The sequence below is a fragment of the Schistocerca piceifrons genome, chromosome 2 (genome assembly GCF_021461385.2).
Source record: "Schistocerca piceifrons isolate TAMUIC-IGC-003096 chromosome 2, iqSchPice1.1, whole genome shotgun sequence".
In the NCBI taxonomy this organism is placed as follows: domain Eukaryota; kingdom Metazoa; phylum Arthropoda; class Insecta; order Orthoptera; family Acrididae; genus Schistocerca; species Schistocerca piceifrons.
Genome location: NC_060139.1, coordinates 811,757,912 through 811,780,574, shown reverse-complemented (window position 1 = coordinate 811,780,574; position 22,663 = coordinate 811,757,912). Strand labels below are relative to the sequence as shown.

The window sequence follows — 22,663 nt, the reverse complement described above, 5'->3', positions numbered from 1 at the left end:
ATCAGGAAAGAGGGAAGGAGAGGGGAAGACGAAAGGAAGTGGGTTTTAAGGGAGAGGGTAAGGAGTCATTCCAATCCCGGGAGCGGAAAGACTTACCTTAGGGGGAAAAAAAGGACAGGTATACACTCGCACACACGCACATATCCATCCACACATACAGACACAAGCAGACATATTTAAAGACCATATATGTCTGCTTGTGTCTGTATGTGTGGATGGATATGTGCGTGTGTGCGAGTGTATACCTGTCCTTTTTTTCCCCCTAAGGTAAGTCTTTCCGCTCCCGGGATTGGAATGACTCCTTACCCTCTCCCTTAAAACCCACTTCCTTTCGTCTTCCCCTCTCCTTCCCTCTTTCCTGATGAGGCAACAGTTTGTTGCGAAAGCTTGAATTTTGTGTGTATGTTTGTGTTTGTTTGTGTGTCTATCGACCTGCCAGCGCTTTTGTTCGGAATATAAACTTCAGAATTTTCAAATGTTATTGTCATTGTCTTCTTCTCCTTCAGTCCAAATAGTAGTTTGATGCAGCTATCCATGCTAGTCTATCCTGGCAAGCCTCATCATCTCTTTATAGCAACTGCAAATTACATCCATTTGAACCTGCTTATTGTCATCAAACCTTTGTGTGCCTCTACAAGTTTTACCCCATCCCTTCCCTCCATGTTTCCCACCATTACCAAGTTAATGATCACTGATTCTTTAAGATGTGTCTTATCTATAAACCTAATCTTTTAGTCAAGTTGTGCTATAAAACTCTTTACTCTGCAATTCGTGATATCACTTGAGTTAACTGATCTATCCATATAATCTTCAACATTATTCCGTAACACTACATCTCAAAAGCTATTATGTAACACATTCCATAAACCAATGACCTTTTAAATTGCATAACCACTTATTTTATCTGCCTAAATGAACAATGGCATAACAAGATCGATAAGACCAATCTACAGCATTGCCTCAGGTAAAAGTTAGGCTGAAAAGTGGCAATTTGGTTACATATTGGCACAGGCAACAAATATGAAAGCAACACAAGACAAGTTGCAACAAATTTACTTGTAACATAGCCTAATTCCTACATTCATGTTATATTTAAAGCACTTTTTGTTATAAAAAGCTGAAACTACATGGAAATATGAAAAGATTTATTGCTACTCACCATTTAGGGGAGATGTTGAGTCACAGACAGGCGCAACAAATGTCTCTGGCCATGGCATCTGACTCAGTCAGTCACATGATTCTGGTAAAAAAAAATCCCTCTTTGATTAGCTCGTACCTGAGTGATAAAAAAGAAATACCACTGTTCAACAACAGAATGAATATTTTGGATAGCGTATGGACTGTGCAGCAAAGTCTTGTTTTAGACCCTTACTCCTCACAATCTATGTAAAAAGTCTTATGTTTTGCAAATGCTTACTATATGCAGATGCCACCACATTTGTTACAGTTGAAAAAACTTGGCAGCATGATTCATATTGACTCAAACTTAACTTGGAAAATCTATGTGAAATATTTGTGTACAAAGTGATCAGAGTCCTGTTATAGGACAATTCCTCTCAATCAAAAATGGGAATTCTTAATTAGCAGAAAAAGGCAGTCAGATGAATTTGTTCAGTCAACACTTATAGGGCATCAACATGTTAAAAGAGTACTGTAAACAATATTTCAAAAATCTGAAAATAGCAACAGTTATGTTCTCCATTTTAAACTGTTTGCCACATACACAGATGAAAACCAGCGGAACCACAGACTTTGACAGTTTATCCCTCAATACGATACACAAAAACAGCAGCTTAACATTACAGCTGCCATTCATTTATGCTGTATGTGTGTATACATATAATGTATTGTTTAATGAACCAATTGTATTGTGATGGTAATTTATCTATGTTTTTCATCCACGGATCATCTCACAATGATACTGGATTTGTCATCATAATACAAAGAAAGTAAAACAACTCTAATATGCACAATGTATCATTGATTGGTTTTTGTGAATGGTATCATTATCAGTTTCAAAAAGGCACAACATATTCAGTTCTGCACGTCTAGTGGTACTACACCAATGATAAATGTAACACATGTAGACACTAGAAATTTCAGACTTTTTAGGTATCCATATGACGATAACTGAAAGAGAAAAAACTCATTTTGAAACTCCTAACATAACTTAGTTCAGCCACAAATGCTCTTTGAATCCATGCAAATCTTGGAGAGAAATAAATCAGTAAATTGACATATTTTCATTCAGTAATGTCACATGAAATAGTGTTCTGGGGTAACACATATTGAAAAAAGGTCTTCACTGCTCAAAAACTTGTTACAGGAAGAATATTTTGTTCACCCCCACGATCAACTTGTAAACCTCTGTTTAAGGAGTTGGGCATCATGACTAATATTTCACATTATATTTATCGCCCTGTGAAGTTTTTTTGTAAATAATCCACTGCACTTCAAAAGGAATGTAATGATGTACATATTGACAATACAAGAAGAAGAAATAACATTAGTCAAGATGCCCAACTCCTTAGACAGACATTTACCAGATGATTGTGGGGGAGCACCACATATTACTCTTATAACACATCTGTGAACAGTGAAGACTTTCTTTTTTTAATTTGTGTGATCCCAGAACACTATTTCATATGACATTATTGAACGAAAATACAAAAAATAATCAACTTACTGATTTGCTTCTCTCCAAGATTTGCAGCTATTTGAAGGGCATTTGTGGCTGAACTAAGTTATGTTGGGAGTTCCAAAATGTGTTTTTTCAGTTTAAATTATCATCAACATGGACACCTACAAAGCTTGAAGTTTCCACTGTCAACGTGAGTTACACTTATCATTGGTGTAGTACCATTAGATGTGCAGAACTGAATATGTTGTCTTTTTGAGATTGATAGTGAAATCATTCACAAAAAAACCACTCGACAATACATTGTGCATGTTAGTGTTGTTTTATTTTCTTTGTATTATGATGACAAATCCTGTGTTATTATGAGATGATTCCTGGCTGAAAAAAATAAGTAAATTGCTATCAAAATATAACTTGTTCATCAAACAATACTTTGTGTGTCTACACACATACAGCATAAATGAAATGACATTATGTAATGAAATCCGAATTGATTTCACATTTGTTGTCTATGCTAAATCGCCAATTTTCAACCTAACTTTGATCTCAGGCAACGCTATAGGTTGGTCTTATCAATCTTGTTATGCCAGTGTTCATTTACACAGATAAAATAAGTGGTTACACAATATTAGTATTCAGTATCACTTAGGCGACACATTTTAAATTCTTCTATCGATTAAAATGCCTTTTGTCCAAGACAGTTTCACGTAGTGTTTCCAAATACACTGTGTAGCACACCTTATGCCTGTGCTGGCAATTTGTTATATAGGGTGTCCCATTTATCTTGACCACCCTAAATAACTGTTTGTCCAGATGCAAATTACAAAATTTTTCAAGCAAATGTTCTTTAGCCGTCAGGGGGAAAATCAATCAGCATGATTGCCTTCATCGTAGCTTTGTTTTTTACAAAGATATGAACAGCGGTATGACTTTTTAAAATGACACCCTGTATTATTTATTCAGTAATTAATTTCCTGTCCTAAAGACCTATTCAAAATTGTATCACAGTGTACCATTCACTGAAACACAATGTTATTAATTACATAACACATCACTGACATGGACACTCCCAGCACTTAGTGCAAGTACTTGGGGTAACGAACACATCCACACGCTGACATTGAAAGAGGACAAATGTAAACGTAAGTAGAATGCACACCTGTCATTCTGTCAACCACCATCAGTTGAAAAGTTGTGTGAGTAGAAGGTACACCAATGAAGAGAAGTTTAGAAATGCTACTCATCTATGGGGAATGTAAGTTAGCAGAACAGTTATTGCAATACTGTTTTCTTATGTACAGGTACATTTAGTACAGTAGTTTAGTCCTTTTAAATACTGTTGTGTAGAGTAGGCATACAGTAAAAGCTGTCCTTCCTACGAACTGCATCGACATAACATTTCTTTTATTGTTATTACTGAAGGTAGGCGAAATATTACGCAGGCAACGGAACTGTACAGAGAGCAATATCCTGAAAAGAAGTCACCTTCCCAATGGATGTTTTCTTGTCTTGTTGCGACACTTCAGGAAATGGGAAGTTTCAACCCACGACAACGCAATCATCGTAGCACTCACACAGACAAAGCTGCTGAAGTTACTGTTCTCACTTCCATTGCTATGAATCCACATGTAAGCACATGACAGCTCGAACACGAGATTGGCAATCCTAAAACCAGTGTACATTGTATTCTCACAAGTCACTGGTTCCATCCTTACCATGTACACATACATCAAGAATTGCATGGGAATGATTTCCAAAACCGTGTACAGTTCTGTCAGTGAGCACAGTAGCAAATCCTCACCAACCTGAACTATCTCTCCAATGTCCTATTTACCAATGAATGTTCCTTCTCAAACAGAGGACAGGTAAATACAAGGAACATGCATTATTGGCCCAGCGACAAACCATGATGGCTTAGACAGGTGGAACTTCAGCGTCAATGGAGAGTTAATGTCTGGTGTGGGATTCTTAGTACTATAATTATTGGCCCTTACTTCATCAGTGGTAGTCTAAACCGCACAGCGTATGCCAACTTCCTCAGATGAATTCTTCCTCCTCTTCTGGATGAAGTGCGACTAAGAACCAAATGCTTATGTGGTATCAACACGATGGATCTCCAGCACTTAATGCCTTGCATGCATGTCGTGTTCTGAACCGGAGGTATTCTGCCAGATGGATTGCTCGAGGAGGAACAGTTACTTGGCATGCTAGGTCTCCTGATTTAAATCCTCTGGACTTTTTTCTTTGGGGATGCATTAAAGACGTTGTCTATCGTGATATTCCAACATCTCCAGAGGACATGCAGGAACGTATTGTGTTTGCTTGTAATTCTCTTCAGCAGGCAACACTGGAAGCAGTAAATAATTCTTTCATTCAACGAGTGCACCAGTGTATGTGTCCAGGGTCACCGCTTTGAGCACCTTTGAATGTTCTGCTCCTGGGCAATGGTACAGGAGAGTGGAAGTCAATTTTGTGTTATGTTTTTACTTGGTTTTTATTTGTTTTCTGACAACTCCAGCAAGTGGACGAGTTTGTGATCCTGGGCTCAAAGTCAATGTTGTGTTATGTAATTAATAATGTTGTGTTTCAGTGAATGGTACACTGTGATACATTTCTGAGTAAGTCTTTAGGAGAGGAAATGAATTACTGAATAAAAAATACAGGGTGTCACTTAAAAAAATCATACTGCTGTTCATATCTTTGTAAAAAACAAAGCTACAACAAAGGCAATCATGCCGATTGATATCCCGCTGATGGCTAAAGAACATTTGCTTGAATCAGTTTGTAATCTGCGTCTGGAAAAACGGTTATTTAGGATGGTCAAGGTAAATGACACACCCTGTATACTGGTAATTGTAAACCCAAGTGTTTGTAACTGGCTTGGGGTTTTTTAAGTCTGCCAACTGTGTTGTTAGCCTGCTGTTTTTGGTGTATCATGTTGAGGGACAGACTGTAAATGTCTGGAGTCCTGTTGACCTTCATTTGTGTATATGGCCAACAGTTTGAATGAAGAGGGATGTAACTGTTGGTTTTTGTATGTTCATACTTTTAGCAGGAGGTCTCTGGGATGACGGCCATTTACTATCGCCATATGATGGTTGAAGTGTCGACACATTATCTGTGTATCCAGTAATGCTGGCAACAGATATGGTACGCATGGGAATCACATCAACCTGTATCGCATCAAAAACAGCCTGAAGATGACGCAATGAAGTGTTGAAACTGGTAGCGACAAAATAAAATAAAATCATAAGGACAACTGAAGGTGTTTTTATTTACTTGTTATGTAACTGTTGGTATTTTCAAATTTTTTAAATATTGTTTACAATGCTGTTTAACATGTTGATGCCCCACAAGGCTGCTGCTGACAGTCAGAGCAGAGCCTCATACCCCTGACACAGTGTGGCTGTGAAACAAGCAACACCACCCACCCAGCCACCCGCATTTACTATGAGATCAAAAGTGTCCAGACACCCCCAAAAACATACATTTTTCATATTGGGTGCATTGTGCTGCCACGTACTCCATATCAGTGACCTCAGTAGTCATTAGACATTGTGAGAGAGCAGAGTGGAGTGCTCTGCAGAATTGACGGACTTCGAACATGGTCAAGTGGTAGGGCCTCACTTGTGTCATACATCTGTACGCGGGATTTCCACACTCCTAAACATCCCTAGGTCCACTGTTCCCAATGTGCTAGTGAAGTGGAAATGTGAAGGGACACATATAGCACAAAAGTGTACAGGCCAACCTTGTCTGTTGACTGACAGAGACTGCTGACAGCTGAAGAGGGTTGTAATGCGTAATAGGCAGACATCCACCCAGACCGTCACACAGGAATTCCAAACTGCATCAGGATCCACGGCAAGTACTATGACAGTTAGGCAGGAGGTGAGAAAATTTGGATTTCATGGTCGAGCGGCTGCTCATAAGCCACACATCACGCCAGTAAATGGCAAACGATGCCTCGCTTGGGGCAAGGAGTGTTAACATTGGACGATTGAACAATGGAAAAACATTGTGTGGAGTGACAAATCAAGGCACACAATGTGGTGATCCGATGGCAGAGTGTGGGTACGGCCAATGCCCGGTGAACATCATCTGCCAGCACGTGTAGTGCCAACAGTAAAATTCGGAGGTGGTGGTGTTATGGTGTGGTTGTATTTTTCAAGGAGGGGGCTTGCACCCCGGGTTATTTTGCTTGGCACTATCACATTATAGGCCTACATTGATGTTTTAAGCACCTTCTTGCTTCCCACTGTTGAAGAGCGATTCGGGGATGGCAACTGCATCTTTCAACACGATCGAGCATGTGTTCATAATGCACAGCCTGTGACGGAGTGGTTACATGACAGTATCATCCCTGTAATGGACTGGTCTGCACAGAGTCCTGACCTGAATTTTATAGAACACCTTTGGGATGTTTTGGTACGCTGACTTTGTGCCCAGCCTCACTGACCAATATCAATACTTCTCCTAAGTGCAGCGCTCTGTGAAGAATGGGCTGCCATTTCCCAAGAAGCCTTCCAGCATCTGATTGAATGTATGCCTGCAATAGTGGAAAGTGTCATCAAGGCTAAGGGTGGGCCAACACCATATTGAATTCCAGCATTACTGATGGAGGGCGCCACAAACTTGTTAAGTCATTTTCAGCCAGGTGGCAGGTCCGGATACTTTTGATCACATACAGAGTGTGTGTGTGTGTGTGTGTGTGTGTGTGTGTGTGTGTGTGTGTGTCTTTTTTTCCCTGAATGTTGGGTGTGGCGACAGACTGATCTCTAGCACAGCTCAAGGTAGAGATTAGGCTGGAAAGGTGACAGTTTGGTTACATGTTAGTGAATGTGAATACAATCTCTTAATTGTGTTGGCACTCTGATCTGGCTTTAAATTACCAGCTTCCAATTCAGTCTACAGGTCAGTCAGTCACCACGTTTTAGGTTTATCACACTCAAACCTTGTTCCTGAACACATTTCAGGACACACAGCTGAAACACTCTATAGCACTCTACTGAGTATTGACATATCTCACAACTAATTACAAAGCTAGGGCCAACAGACACAACTGTAGATACTGGCCTGGGTGCACTTTGATGATGCCAGCAGAGTAATTTACTGGGTTGATATAAATACATGATCTCATTTACTTACTATTCATGCTGTGCTATATTAAATGAAATGAGTAGCTGTTTGTGGGTGCCAGCAGCCTTGCCACAGTGGTAACACCGGTTCCAGTCAGATCATCGAAGTTAAGCACTGTCGGGCTGGATTAGCACTTGGATGGGTGACCATCCGGTCTGCCGAGCGCTGTTGGCAGGCAGGATGCACTCAACCCTTGTGAGGCAAACTCAGGAGCTACTTGATTGGGAAATAGTGGCTCAGTCTCGTAAACCGACATACGGCCGGGAGAGCAGTGTGCTGACCACATGCTCCTCCGTATTTGCATCCAGTGATGCCTGTGGGCTGAGGGTGACATGGCAGCTGGTCAGTACTGTTGGGCCTTCCAAGGCCTGTTCAGATGGAGTTTGTTTGTGGGTGACAAACTCAACTGCACATTGGATTTCTCTGTTTTGTTTATAAGATTCTTCAGATTTCGTAGTTAAATATTTATGATAAAGGAGAAGTGGGAGTCAATGATTGAAACAAATACGGTATTTAGCCAACATATTTATTTACTGAAAAGTACATTACAATATTCACTGTTACTTGTGACTGTTGACAACCTGCCTCTAACATATTCACTATATTCTGGACCATAAAACTCTTGTTTCAGATTTCTTCTTTAGACAATATTGACTTGACATATGTAATTAGACTGTTAAACAAAAGTTTGGATTTTACTGCACATACTTGAGCATTTTATGCTGTGGAATTTTATACTTTCTCAAGGCAAAAAGGGCACTCAAATCATTCTCAACAATTCTGACACAATAATTTTGGGTGTTACATCACTAATATGAATTAAACACTGCTCTGTCCTTCATTCAGTCCCAATACAGCACCACTGTTCCTCGTTTATATGTGTAAAACTTGAAAAATATTTGTATGTCTCCAAAACTGGTAACTGTATTTTGCTCTTCATACTGCCTTCCAAGGTTCTTATCAATCCCCCCCCCCCCCCCCCAATTATTGCTTTCTGCATCATGTAACCTTCTGCACGAAGGTGCATCTGTTGTCAAGTAGTGTCACAAATTACAGAAAATTGATGGCACTGCATTTGGTTCAGCTTTAGGTAATTTCTTACAGATGCCTACATTTCTCCATCAACTATAACCTATTCTCTTTTTACTATGCACTCCTCATTGTTTTATGCATATTGCAACTTTGGGACATCAGTAGGAATTTTTCTCGGCCACTTTTCCTTAAGTTCTTCATCGCCTGGGTAAAGAAAATGTAATGACAGATTGATTTTGTGATTTGTACAGCACCTCGAAACTTTTAGTGTCTGAAGATAGACGTTCTATATTTCTGTTACAATGTAAAAACACACACTTTACAAAGCTATTTGTATATATTTATTTGATTTGTACAATAACTTACGGGGAGCAAAGGCCTTTGTAGTCTAGTCCCTTCAACCCCCACAAACCAACCAATAACTTACGACATAACCTTGAAGCATAATCTGAGAAGTGCTTGAAAATGCTCATTGATTGTTAAGAAATTATAATAATGATCTATACTAGCTGTTAATGAATAACTATTATAAATAGCATTGAAACTTCATTGCTGCTGATGATAATACACGATGCCATACACAATGTGAATGTTGTTCTGAATCACGTGTATAAACTCATGTGGAACCTACGGCCATGAAGACAATTTAGGGACGTCACTTGTGTCAAATGCGTGGCCGTAGAGTAGAAATATTTCTACCCAACCAGTCATAAATACAGGCCTGAGTGCATGACCATATGATGTCAGGAATGTAGTATTCGTGGCAATGATAAATACTTATCAAAGCCCCTTCGTCAAACCTTTGACAGTGTAATAGGGAATATCCTTGATAAAAGTTAGAGTGAGGACCTTACTTTGATGAAAATTCGCCATTGTATCACATGTCACTTCGCTTCCTTCTAATGTGTAATGACCGCAGCCATCATCTGGTGCCTGTGTTGTGTTATTGCACAAGTGTCAACTTGAGTGCAAGTGTCAGCTTTCCACATGTGCCAAGTAGTTCCACACTTTCCACTACGAACATTGTGTTTTGTTATCACCATGGGCAGAGCTTTTATTCCTTGTTTTGTTACTTCCTGTGTGTTGATTATTCTATGTTTTTTACTTTTAGTCTTGTGTGGGTTCCCATGTTGAATGCACACAATAATGCAAGCAGACAACGAGCTCACTAAGTGCAATTGATCTGTTATTTTCCTAGTCTCATGAGCATGATATTAGTGTTCATCTTCATGAGCTCTTTATTTAGCTTTCCACGGTGAAATAAATTTCCTTTGTTGTGTTGAAGATACTCTGGTGTATGTGTTATTCATATAGCAGGAATGGCAGAGTCTCAAGGCTTGATTCTCATACACAGTGGCCAAACTGGTGACCCCGATGTGATAGGCCACCTGCACATTTGTAACACAATTAAACAACACAATGGATGAAAGTCCAGAGATTGTGAACTCAACTGCGTCCAGACCAGTCGTGAGGCTACCACCTTCTGGCTGCACAACCCAGCCTTGCGGTTCGCCCAGGTGCAGGTAATTTTTTTCTATTCTGATGTGACTGCAGATGCTTCAAAATTTGCATTGGTGATGAGCCTGTTGGAGTAGCAATATGCGGCAGTAGTTAGAGATATCACTGTCGCACCACCTGAAGCGAATGCGTATGACCACTTGAAGTCAGAACTGATCTGTCATGTTTCTGCATCTCTCTCACCGCATTAGACAGGTACTGACGCAACAGGATACTGATGACCATTAAAGTACTTGCAGTATCTCAGAAGCAAAATTGATGCAGGTACTGCACCCAATCAGCTGTTGCATATTATCAGGAGCAGTCACTTGCCTCCCTCTATCAAGGCAAGGCGATTATTACGATGCAGTCAGAGATGTCACTAGAGCAGTGCCAGAAATGGCAGACAAAGTACTGGATGCCATATTGCCTCCGCTGTGGAGATCACATCCGGCACAGGGATAGAAGGCACTCTCACAGCAGGGCTGCATCTCGCTCACCTGTGCTGACACTTGATGGACAGAAGGATATCTGCTGGTATCATTGGCATTTTGTGCAATGTGCACAACGCTGCATCAAGGGGTGCGTACCCAAATGCCAGCAGCAATTGACAGTAAGCGCTTCGTTAGATTGGCGACCAGTGTCACAGCACCTAATTCAGCAGTGATCGACGCACTGGCCTTTGGTACCTGACAGACACTGGCTCTGACTTATGCATCTACCGAAGCATGCTGTTACATCAATGCTGACCACATACGACATTCTGCCTAGTGGCTGTGAATAACTCACCTATCTCCACATATGGCCTGTACAGAATAGAGCTTGATTTTGGCCTCCGCTACTCCTTCCCATGGAATTTCACCATAGCACACACGGGTGAACCAATAATAGGTGCGGATTTCTTGGAATATGTTAACCTTTTGTTAGACATATCAAATGCCTGCCTTGTAGACCAGACCACCGGGCTGACGGCCGCATGTTTCCAGTGCCATACACCCATTCAATCTGCCCAGCTGATAACTACTGCAGACTATGATTATTCTGTGCTACTGGAAGACTTTTTGGCATTAACGAAGCCACCAGGCATACCAAAGGACATCCAACACAACACTGTCCACCACATCAGGGTGACTGAGGGGCCGCTGATCTGCTGTCAATATCAAAGAGTAGCGCCGGACCAGTTGAAGACAGCAAAAGTCGAGTTCAAGAACACGATCAAAGAAGGCATTATGCATACATCTGATAGACCCTGGTCTTTACCACTGCACCTCATTCCTAAGAAGTGTGGAGCTTGGTGGCCTTGCGGAGACTACAGATCTTTGAACAACCACACGATTCCTGGCATATATCTGGTACTTCTGCTCCGTGACTGTAACTATGCATTGAGGAGTGCTTGTGTCTACAGTGTACTAGATTGTGCCAACGCCTACACGCAGATTCTGGTGGCAGGTGAGGGCATACTAAAGACAGCCATATTAAGGCATTTGGATTATTTGAGAGTGAGTTCATGACTTTCAGCCTCCAGAACGCAGCACATACGTGGAAGAGGTTTGTCCATTCCATGCTGCACAACCTGTCATTTTGCTTCGCATACCTGGATGATATCTTAAGTGTTCTCCACATCACCAGAATGACACCAGTGGCATCTCATACAGGTTTTCCAGTGACTGAGTGAACATGGATCATGCTGAATGTGGTGAAGTGTGTCTTCAGACAGCTGCAGATAGACTGTCTAGGCCAACGCATTACCCCTTCAGTCTCACCACCACTGCTGAACAAGGGTGATGCTATCTGCCACCTGGACCGGCTGGTCACATACAAAAAATTAAGGCACTATTTAGGCATGTTGAACTTTACCAACAGTACCTGCCACATACAGCTTAACTTTAAGATCCGCTGACAGCAGCGCTGGTGGGCCTGAAGACTAAAGGCAACTTAGCAATTACCTGGACAGAGGATATGATCTCGGCATTTGAGAAGTCTAAATGAGCAATAGTGGACGTGAGTCACATGACAATTGGTTGTGTATTTCAACAATGTATTGAGGAGACCTGGCAGCCACTAGCTTTCTTTTCTAAAAAAACTGAGCACCTCACAGAAGAAATGGAGAGCATATGAAAGGGAATTATTGACAATGTACAAAGCCGTCAAGTAGTTCTGCCCTCATGTTAAAGCTTGCACCTTTGTAGCACCTGCAGACCAGACCTGGGTGGCTCCTCCACAGAGCTAGTTACGGGGAATACTGAGACTACACTGCAATTTCGCAGAAGCTGCCCCATGACAAGAGATCGACCCATCTACTCACAGAGCACATAGAGAAGATATGTCCCCAAAACCTTCCAGACATGGTACCAGTCTCTTTTTCACACACAAGGACCTCAGCTCATGGTCATATATGATGCTATGTAGCGATGCCTTCAGACTGGCTCTCCAGCCCCCTTACACTGGTCCACACCAGGTAATCAGCAAGGGAGACCACACCACGGACATTCTCTTCAATGGAAAATGTACCGTGGTCTCTGTAGAAAGAGTGAAGCCACCACCCATGGGCTGACAACCACTGCCTCCGCCTCTCCGTCCAGTGCCCATGTGTGCCCCAGAAGCGACCTGCACAACTGCACTTCCTTTGGCAACAGCTTCTGTACAACAACACACCACGAGATCTGGATGTTATGTGCACTTCACATTGTGCTTTCTAGATGGCACTCCGTTCCAGACGAGGGGGCTGCTGTAGTGACTGCAGCCATCATCTGGCGCACGTTGTGTCAGTGCGTGAGTGTCAACCCAAGTGTAAGCATAAATTTTGGCCCATGCTCCAAGTAGTTCCGTGTATTCCAGTAGGGGTGCTTTGTTTTGTTCTCATGATGTGCAGAGCTTTTATTCGTTGTTTTGTTACTTTTTGTATGCTGGTTATTCTGTGTTTTTTACCTTTAGTCTTGCACCTAGTAGTGCAAGCAAACAATGAGCTCACTAACTATAATTGATCTGTTCTTGTGTTCTTAGTCTTGCGAGCCTGATATTTAGTATTCATCCTCACGAGCTCTTTATTTAGCATTCTATGGTGAAATAAATTTCTGTTGTTGTTTTGAAGATATTCTGATGTACATATTACTCCTGTAGCCAGTATAGTAGATTCTCAAGATCAGATTCTCATACATGGTGACCCAAAGTGCATTTAAGCTACGAAATGACAAAGTGTATTTGGTGCATGGCTATGACCACTGTAACTGTTGCAAAGTATAAAGAATATGAAATTCTTCATAACATCAAAAACCACAATGAATCATTGGAATCTTATCTTTTTTTTTGTTTGTTTTTTAAATAGCTGCAGCAATCAGCCACATTCAAAACTGCTGACAGATTTAGGTGAGCCAGAGCCATTCAGGTGCAACCTTTCATGGAGTCTCCATGTAGGTGTACTGGCTGTTGATCAGGCAATAAAACCGTGTAGTTATAACATGGATAAACCTTAAAGAATACTGATATTCTAACTAACTACACTAAGTCTGTTGATTCATCTGTGGTAAAATATCCATACAATATATGTCTTCCATTTACATTTACAAAATTTTACTTGTTTTCCATACTTTAACAATGAAATACACTATTAGCAGATGCACTCAAGAAACAGTGCACGCAGAATCGAAAAATGCCTATAATTGCTTTGGTAGAAAAGAAACAAATCAATCTGTTGCAATGTATCCACTAAAGTCTCACTAAAAAACAAAAGTTGTCAGAGACGGCCGAATTCTTGATCTATATTTACTGCAGAGTATATAAAACTACTCATATCACCACATAATTTTTAACATTCATCCTCATGTTATCTCTGCAACTTCTGAATTTAATGTGGATGTGGTTCACACAGCTATTTAATAAGAAATAACAATTAATTACGAATCAATCACCAGCACTCTCACATGAAAGTTGTTCCTGTGAATGAAAATTTATTATGTTACACAATTTTGTTGAAGGGCAGTGTACAGTCTCCAGCCACATGTACACTGAAGCGCTGAAGAAACTAGTATAGCCACGCGTATTCAAATACAGAGAAACGTAAACAGGTAGAATATGGTGCTGTGGTCGGAAATGCCTATATAAGACAACAAGTGTCCGACAGATTTGTTAGATTGGTTACTGCTGCTACAATGGCAACTTATCAAGATTTCAGAGATTCTGAACATGGTGCTGTAGTTGGGGCACGAGTAATGGGACACAGAATCTTCAAGGTTGCGATGAAGTGGGGATTTTCCCTTACGATCATTTCACGAGTGTACCGTAAATATCCCCGACATCACTGCGGCTGGAAAACGATACTGCAAGAATGGGACCAATGACGACTGAAGAGAATTGTTCAATGTGACAGAAGTGGAACTCTCCCACAAACTGCTGCAGATTTCAATGCTGGGCCATCAACAAATGTCAGTGTGCAAATCATTCAACAAAGCATCATCGATATGTGCTTTCAGAGCTGAAGGCCCACTGGTGTACCCTTGATGACTGCATGACACAAAGCTCTATGTCTCGCCTGGGCCCGTCAACACTGACATTGGACTGTTGATGACTGGAAACATGTTGCCTAGTTGGACAAGTCTCATTTCAAATTGTATCGAGCGGGTGGACGTGTACGGGTATGGAGACAACCTCATGAATCCAGGGACCCTGCATATCAGCAGGGGACTGTTCAAGCTCGTGGAGGCTCTGTAGTGGTGTGGGGCATGTGCAGGAGTGATATGGGACCCCTGATATGTCTACATATGACTGACAGGTGACACATATGTAAGCATTCTGTCTGATCAGCTACATCCATTCATGTCCATTGTGCATTCCAACAGGACAATGTGAAACCCCACATGGCCAGAATTGCTACAGAGTGGCACCAGGAACACACTTCTGAATTTAAAAACTTCCACTGGCCATCAAACTCCCCAGATATGAACATAATTGAGCATATCTGGGATGCCTTGCAACGTGCTATTCATAAGAGATCACCAGCCCCTGGTACTCATATGGATTTATGGACAGCCCTGCAGAATTGATGGTGGCAGTTCCCTCCAGCACTACTTGAGACATTAGTAGAGTCCTTGCCATGTTATGTTGTGCACTTCTGCATGCTTGCAGGAGCCCTACGGGATATAAGCAGGTGTACCAGTTTCTCTGGCTCTTCAGTGTAGACGATCTTGTCTCCAGACATACAGTACTCTACCATAGTGTGTGATAACATCTTAATAAAAGATGAGAATAACATGCTTCCTACTGCATGACAGTATGTGATTAAACATAAAATGCAAAATAAATAATGAGGTAACTGTATGAGATGAGAGGTTGTTGGGTGGACATAATATTTGCAGATTCTGAACCTCTTTTCCCAATGGGTGGGATGGATTCCACAGTGCTTTACCTATCTATGCTACTGAATGTATAACACCACTCTTATCAGCAAATCATTTATAGCATTCATTCTCGAGTTATCTTCACAATTTCTGAATTTAATGTGGATGTATTTATGTTAACACTATTTTTGTAAAAGGATATTTATTATATTACACAATTTTCATTAAGAGTTGACTATTTAAGAATAAATATAAATAAATTATGAACCAATTATTGGTGCTCTTATGTGAAAGCTATTTTTGTGAAAGGGCACTATTGTTTTCAACATTTCTCATTCAGAACAATGCACAGCCTCCAGCTATACATAGATTATCGTGGTTCCAGGCTAACAGGACCGTATGAATAGTGCAAGCTAATTTGTTAATAAAAAGTGAAAATAATACACACTACCTACTGCATGACAGTACATGATTAAACACAAAATAATGAACTAATTGTGTGATTTAATAGGCTGTTGAGTGGGAATAATATTTGCACCTTCTCATCCTCTTTTACCCAAAGGGATGGGATGGATTCCGTTAACAACAATTTGTTTTATGCTTGAAAAATATGAATCATTGCATTTATTTCTTGTGTATCATTTATGAATTGCTCACCTGTATTTGGAATGTATTCCCATATGCCAATATTGTATGAAAATTGCTGAAGTAGTTAGCTTCTTTGGGAAACAGTTGAGTAACCCATGCAAGTTTGTCAATTACACCACCACAACAATTTGTTGATTTATTTGTTTTCATACAAATATTGGTACTGAAGACAGTTTTAATGGAAAAAAACATTGTTTTAGTGTAGTTTCTTTTGTACTCCTCCCCAGAGTTTACTTTGTGTTGCTCACTGCCATTTCCACAGTCTTAGAAATGTTATGTAGCTTTAGCCACACTGAGCACTTCACCCTTTGGTGGGAGAAAGTCACAGTCATCGTTGTTGCCATCAAAGAGCAAAAGTTTTATACTCCAGTCTCTTGTACAAATGTAGTAGAATAAGGAAGGTCCAGTTCAGTCTTGAGTCAACTTAACCATTCTCTGTATTTTATTGATTGTGATTAAAATTGTGTGAGTTTGATCATTGTTAGCAAGACAGATTGTCAAGCACCGTACACTCTACGGAGATCAGTGGTAACAGTAAAAAGTGTGCACACATAATATACTTTACCTTAGCTTTTGAACATAAGTGGTTTCATGGAGGAGATGAGGGGACCAAAAACCACTATGAACAAAGCTCCTGGCTACACTATTACAAAATGGCAGGTAGGGAGGCCTGTGGGCCAAGACAGTAACAGCCATAAGAGGAGAGGAGGCAATGTCATGGAGATTGGCTTGATGAATGTATAAATGATAACTAGCATCAGTTACAGTAATAACAGTGAGTTAAAAACTACAACTGAAGAATGTGTTAAGTCATGGAGGGAGAGCACATGCCCTGTCCTTACCACAAGCTATCACTTGCCATTTAAGAACAGCTCTGTCTACACTTGTGTGCTGTCCCCTTCTACTATATGCAAAAGCAAATATGGTCAAAACCTAATTCCTGGGTATATTATGTGCTCCATCAGCTCTGTTTACAAATGCGTTTTCATTATGTTTCAGACACTGGAACCCATTTCAAGTACTGCTTATTATCTTTTTCTACCAGTCGTTCAGGCCTTGTGGTATAAGTTGTAGCTAATAATTTTGCCTTTTGAAATACTGCAATGGTACTACCAAGCTGCTTCTTTTTGGATTAATGATTGTCTTTCTTAATCCATCCTTATTTCCAGACATTGACAATTTAAGTATTTGGAAATACATACTGAAATTGTGATAAAAATTTGTTTATGCATAATTTAATTTAGTATCAAAATTGTTGGTACTGTATACAGTAGACAGTCATACACCAAAGTTTATGGTTGTAAATTTTTCAGTGCACACCTAATTATTAACTGATCTGAATTGCAAAAACAGTGAAAATCAGTTAAAAATTTATGTAAAAAAATCTTAAGATAATTTCTTCTTTTTTAGTATTAGACGTAGCAGATCTGTTGTGTACCATAAAAGTCCTGAATCGATATATGGGAGATTCATATACTACCAGCATTTCATCAGCTTTCATATCCCCTACAAATGCCTAAAACTGTTAGTCTTCAGTCATTTGGTAATTATTTTTGCACAACAATACATGTTTGCACAGAATAATTACACAGCTGGTCTACGCCAGTGCGTGTCCATTTAGCATTTTGTGATGCATTACAAAAAGAACATGAAATGACCATTGTCTACACATTCTGTCATGTTGCTGAAGCATCCAATGAATAGGCTTGTATTGTGCTCTTCAGCAAGAGGATGCTCCACCTCTACTTTAATACTGGTCACATTTTTAAATGAGGTTTTCCATTACAGTAGTGTGGAGTACTGCACTAAAATTATCAGTCCAGCAACTTGTTTTTATTTATTTAATGCACTGACTGCCATGTGGCCACTAGTGACTAAAGCAGAACCGCTTGTCTGACACCATGTGGACCCTGGAGGCCACAGCAGAGTCTTGCATGTAAGGCCATATGCCTGGCAGGGAAACATCCATCACTAAGCAAGTGGCAGTCAATGTATTAGAACACCACAGCAAAATTTCAATTGCAGCCATTTTCAAATGTGTGTACAGTATTTGAAAAATGTACTACATATTCAGCTTGTGACATAATTACCTTGTCGGTACAGAGAAATAAGTGATGACCCACAGTAAAATTTGGGTCGAATGGAGCACATCCCACTACATTCGAGTGTACAAAACACGCTTTTTCCATGCTTCAAATGTGAAGTGGAGACTTATTAAATGTATAGAGTCTCTTCTGTTTTAATACTGCTAGAGCAACATTTATAAGATGTCACCTGTCAGATCAACAACCCACAAACACATCGTAGTACTCCCCATGAGCAAACTGGAAAATTGCTCTGAGAATTATTTTAGTAGCTTGTGTTAAACATTCCATTTTGATCCTTTCAATTATGAGATATAAAGTCAAGCAGGCCCACATGTGCATGTAAGAGCCTGCAGGAATTCCCTTTCAGTGAAGGATTCATTATAGGATTCAGGTCGGTGGGGGTTGAGAAAGAGGGATGTTTGTTCAACCTGGCATTTCTGCCAGACTGGTAGCAGGACAGGAAGAGGACGCCAATGCTTTTGCAAAGTATGTCACGAGGTGTTCTGCAAGGACCGATGTGTCAGTACGCAGAGACCCGGTAGGGTAAGACCCTGGACAGTTCATTATCACTGGCAGCCACGGAGGCTACAGAGCTTCGACCACACCTGAGACAAAGGGGCATACATCCCCAGGGAGGAAACATAGGGCCCTAATACAAAGGCCAATTGCCTATGCGGAATGCCCACTGCGGGGGGCCTGTCTGGCACTGCAGCAAAACAATAAAGTCACTGGAAGTGGTCACTGTCACAAAGGTCATCATCATGGAGTGACCAATGTTGGGAAGCCACGAGAGCAGGGGAGAAGATTGTGAGATTGATAGCAGAAAACGTGCCGTGAGAGGCACTGAAATGGGTAGGGGACCATCACTGAGAAGACAAATCAAAGTCTGCAGTAATTTGGTCAATCAGAAGACCCTTACCTGTCAAAGCAGCACTCCCCCACAGGGGTTGGGGGGCACTGAAGTCTCCAAGGAGGTGGTATGGGGGCAGGAGTTGCTGTATGAAGATAGGCAGGTCAACATAAGGAAGTGGCCTACCTGGAGGGAAGTAGACAATGCAATTAGTGATTGCTCGTGTTGTTCCCATTCATACCACTATTGCTTCCAGGTTGGTATGAAGGGGGATGCAGTCACTAATGACATAAATGCTATCCCAGGGCTACCATGGTTCTGACAGAACACCCGATAACCACAAAATGTTGGAGAGTGGTCATCATGGGAGAGTGTTTCTTACAGAGCAAGACAGAATGTAGAATAAGGGGAAATCAGTTGTTGTATTTCCAATAATATCCATTGCATTTCCACTGGATTATCGTGTGGTGAGAGTCTAGGTTAGACATACGGAAGCCGAGGGAAGGTCATGTCACAGGGCCAGTGGTCATCACTGACAAGGATGGGTGACATCCATAAATAAGATATCAGAATCAGATTGCGAAGGGGGAGACAGCACCTCTGAGGCCACCACGGGTAGGGGATCTTGTCCTGAGACTTACGTTTCTTCTTATTCTCCTCTTTTGAAGGTTGAGGGAGGCAGGGCACAGGTAGAAAGCAGGCTTCCACCAGATCCGGAACTGAAAAAGAGTGGGCGTCCTTAGGGTGCACATATGGTGCATCCCGTGGTCGAATTATGGCAGCAGGCCTCTGGTCTGAAAGAATATGGGAGAAGAGGATCATGGGGCAAAGCCCCTTCACCGGCAAATGCTGAAGAAGAGGGGCACTTCTTTGGCCGGGCAGGGGGGGGCACACCTAAAGGGGAGGGTGTGGGAACCACAGGAGAGAGGAAGACAGGGCTGCGGTAAGATAGAGGTAGAAGGGGGAATGGATGTAAAAGAGGCAAAAGTAGAAAAAAATGTAACTGGGTGGAGTCAGTCATATTTTTGGTGAGCCTCAGTGTAAGATAGACAGTCCAGGGACTTGTACTCTTGGATCTTCTTTTCTTTCTTGTAAATGGGGAAATCTGTTGAGAGTGGAAAGCGGTAGTCATGAATGTTGACCCACACAGGTGGTGGAACACATGGGTTTCCCTCATGGATTGGGTGCCCCTAGTCACCTTGCAGAGCAGGAAGACGTGCACAAAATGAATCACCGAAAGCACCTCATGGGTGGTGGGATGTACTGCTTCATGCCACATCAGTAACACATAACCTTGTAACAGGGAAAGTGTTCCATCTCAAGAAGGGGAGCATGGCTGTCCTCCCAGGGCGTAGCCAGGGAAGGGAAAGCTGCAGGATCATACGAAGCAAGGTTCAATGATCCACTACCGCTCGAGAAGACAGCTATTTGAGAATGGACATATTTTTGTAGCTTGATACATTTCACGAGCCATGCATTCACCTTGATACCACCCACTCTGATCAGGGGCTCTCCCCATAGGTGTCACTCAGACACAGCAACGGCTATCTGGCACGGCAGCCGTTGCCGGGAGTTCTGATGCTCCAGGATGACAAGTAACCTCTCCATGGTATATATGGGAAGAGAACAGCTCAAGTATCGTTAGTGTGATCCGTGTTGTTGGAGGCTCATCCAGATGGGTACATAGCAGGCCTACCACATGGACTGGCTGCATGTGCTGGTGACATAGCGGGGCGGAGGGGGCTACAGTAGTGAAGGAAGAGGGGAAGGAAGGGAGGAATCCATGCCACAGATACCAGAAAATTTAGAAGTGGAGGTCAAACCCGAAAGGGAGACCAAAAACCCCAAAAAGGATGAAAGAACAGGAACAAAAACTCAAGGACTGTACAGAACCAGGTGGGTAGCCAGGTTGCCAAACATAAAAACACCGAGAGGGGTGGAAGGAGGGGGCCCCAGGAAAGAGGCCATGATGGGGAGCGAGGGGCATGGTGGAGCCCAGGAAGGAAGAATGGGCTGCAATAGCTCAGCCCCATCTGTGCCACGTACGAACTCACGAAAGCACTGCGAGCACCCTGTGGGGGGAGGGCGAATGTGCAATGGAGGCTTATTAAATGTATTGAGTCCTTTCTGCTTTTAATATTGCTAGATCAACATTCATAAGATGCTGCCTGTCAGAACAACAACCCACAACACATCATAGTACTCCTGAGTAGTAAATTAGAATACCTGCAGTGACTATTTTAGCTCCTTGTTTTAAAGTATTTCCATTTTGGTCCTTTCAGGTAATGAGAAACGAAGCCAAGAAGGTCTTCATTTGCAGATTTTTGTTTACTTGATGTTCTGGCATCAGCAGTGAAGGAAAATAGGAATACAAGATTTAACAAAAGTTGAAGTACCACAATAAAAACAGTGCGGGCTCATTTTTAGAATCTTTTCTGCATTTGTGATGCATTACACAGGGAATCTTTAGTGGCAAGTTTTTTAGATTACATAAGATTTACTTTCATTCCAATTGATCCGTAGTGAGGAGGTCCTCCAGGATGTGGAACATGTCAGAAAAACAACAATACATGACAAATATTTACAACTAAAACAAATAAGCTAATGTACCATTCCACAGGTCCCAAGTGGAATGATCATCATTTTTTAATGAACACTAAGAGTCATATTACAAATACTAATGCACTGAATTTAAAATAAAAAAGTTTTTTATTTATTTATTAGGTAATAAACATGTAATACAACTACTGTAATACTTATTTACAATGAACACATTACTGCACTGTTAGATTATACTTACACACACACACACACACACACACACACACACACACACACACACACACACACAAATTTTCAATGAACACATTACTGCACTGAAATTGTGCAGAAGTTCTGTTGTACTTATATACAAATCAGTTGGTTTTACTAAGAAATTCATCAATGGAGTAGAAGGAGTTGGCCACAAATAAATCCTTTAGGCTTCTCTTAAACTGAATTTCATTGGTTGTTAAGCTTTTTATGGCTGCTGGCAATTTATTGAAAATGTGTGTTCCTGAATAATGCACACCTTTTTGTACAAGACTAAGTGACTTTAAATCCTTGTGAAGATTATTCTTATTTCTAGTATTGACTCCATGAATTGCACTGTTGGTTTGAAAAAGTGATATATTTTTAATGACAAATTTCATTAAGGAATAAATATATTGGGAAGCAGTAGTTAGTATCCCTAGTTCCCTAAAGAGGCTTCTGCAAGATGTTCTTGAGTTCACACCACATGCAACTCTTACTGCACGTTTTTGTGCCTGGAAAACTTTAGCTTGGCTTGATGAATTATCCCAAAAAATAATCCCATACGACATTATGGAATGAAAGTAAGCATAGTATGCCAGCTTTTTCATTTTTATATCCCCTACATCTGACAAAATTCACATTGCAA

The 22,663-nt window shown here is 41.1% G+C and overlaps 1 long non-coding RNA gene and 1 pseudogene across 2 annotated transcripts in view; one reads left to right on the top strand and one right to left on the bottom strand.

Moving 5' to 3' along the window:
• LOC124774874 overlaps window positions 1–22,663 on the bottom strand; it is a 60,291-nt gene that overhangs the window by 26,124 nt on the left and 11,504 nt on the right. For both annotated transcript variants that reach the window (XR_007015567.1, XR_007015566.1), the window contains exon 2: window positions 1,160–1,276. This is a non-coding gene — a long non-coding RNA (uncharacterized LOC124774874). The remainder of the gene's footprint in view (window positions 1–1,159; window positions 1,277–22,663) is intronic.
• On the top strand, window positions 7,834–7,951 carry LOC124778854 (annotated as a pseudogene).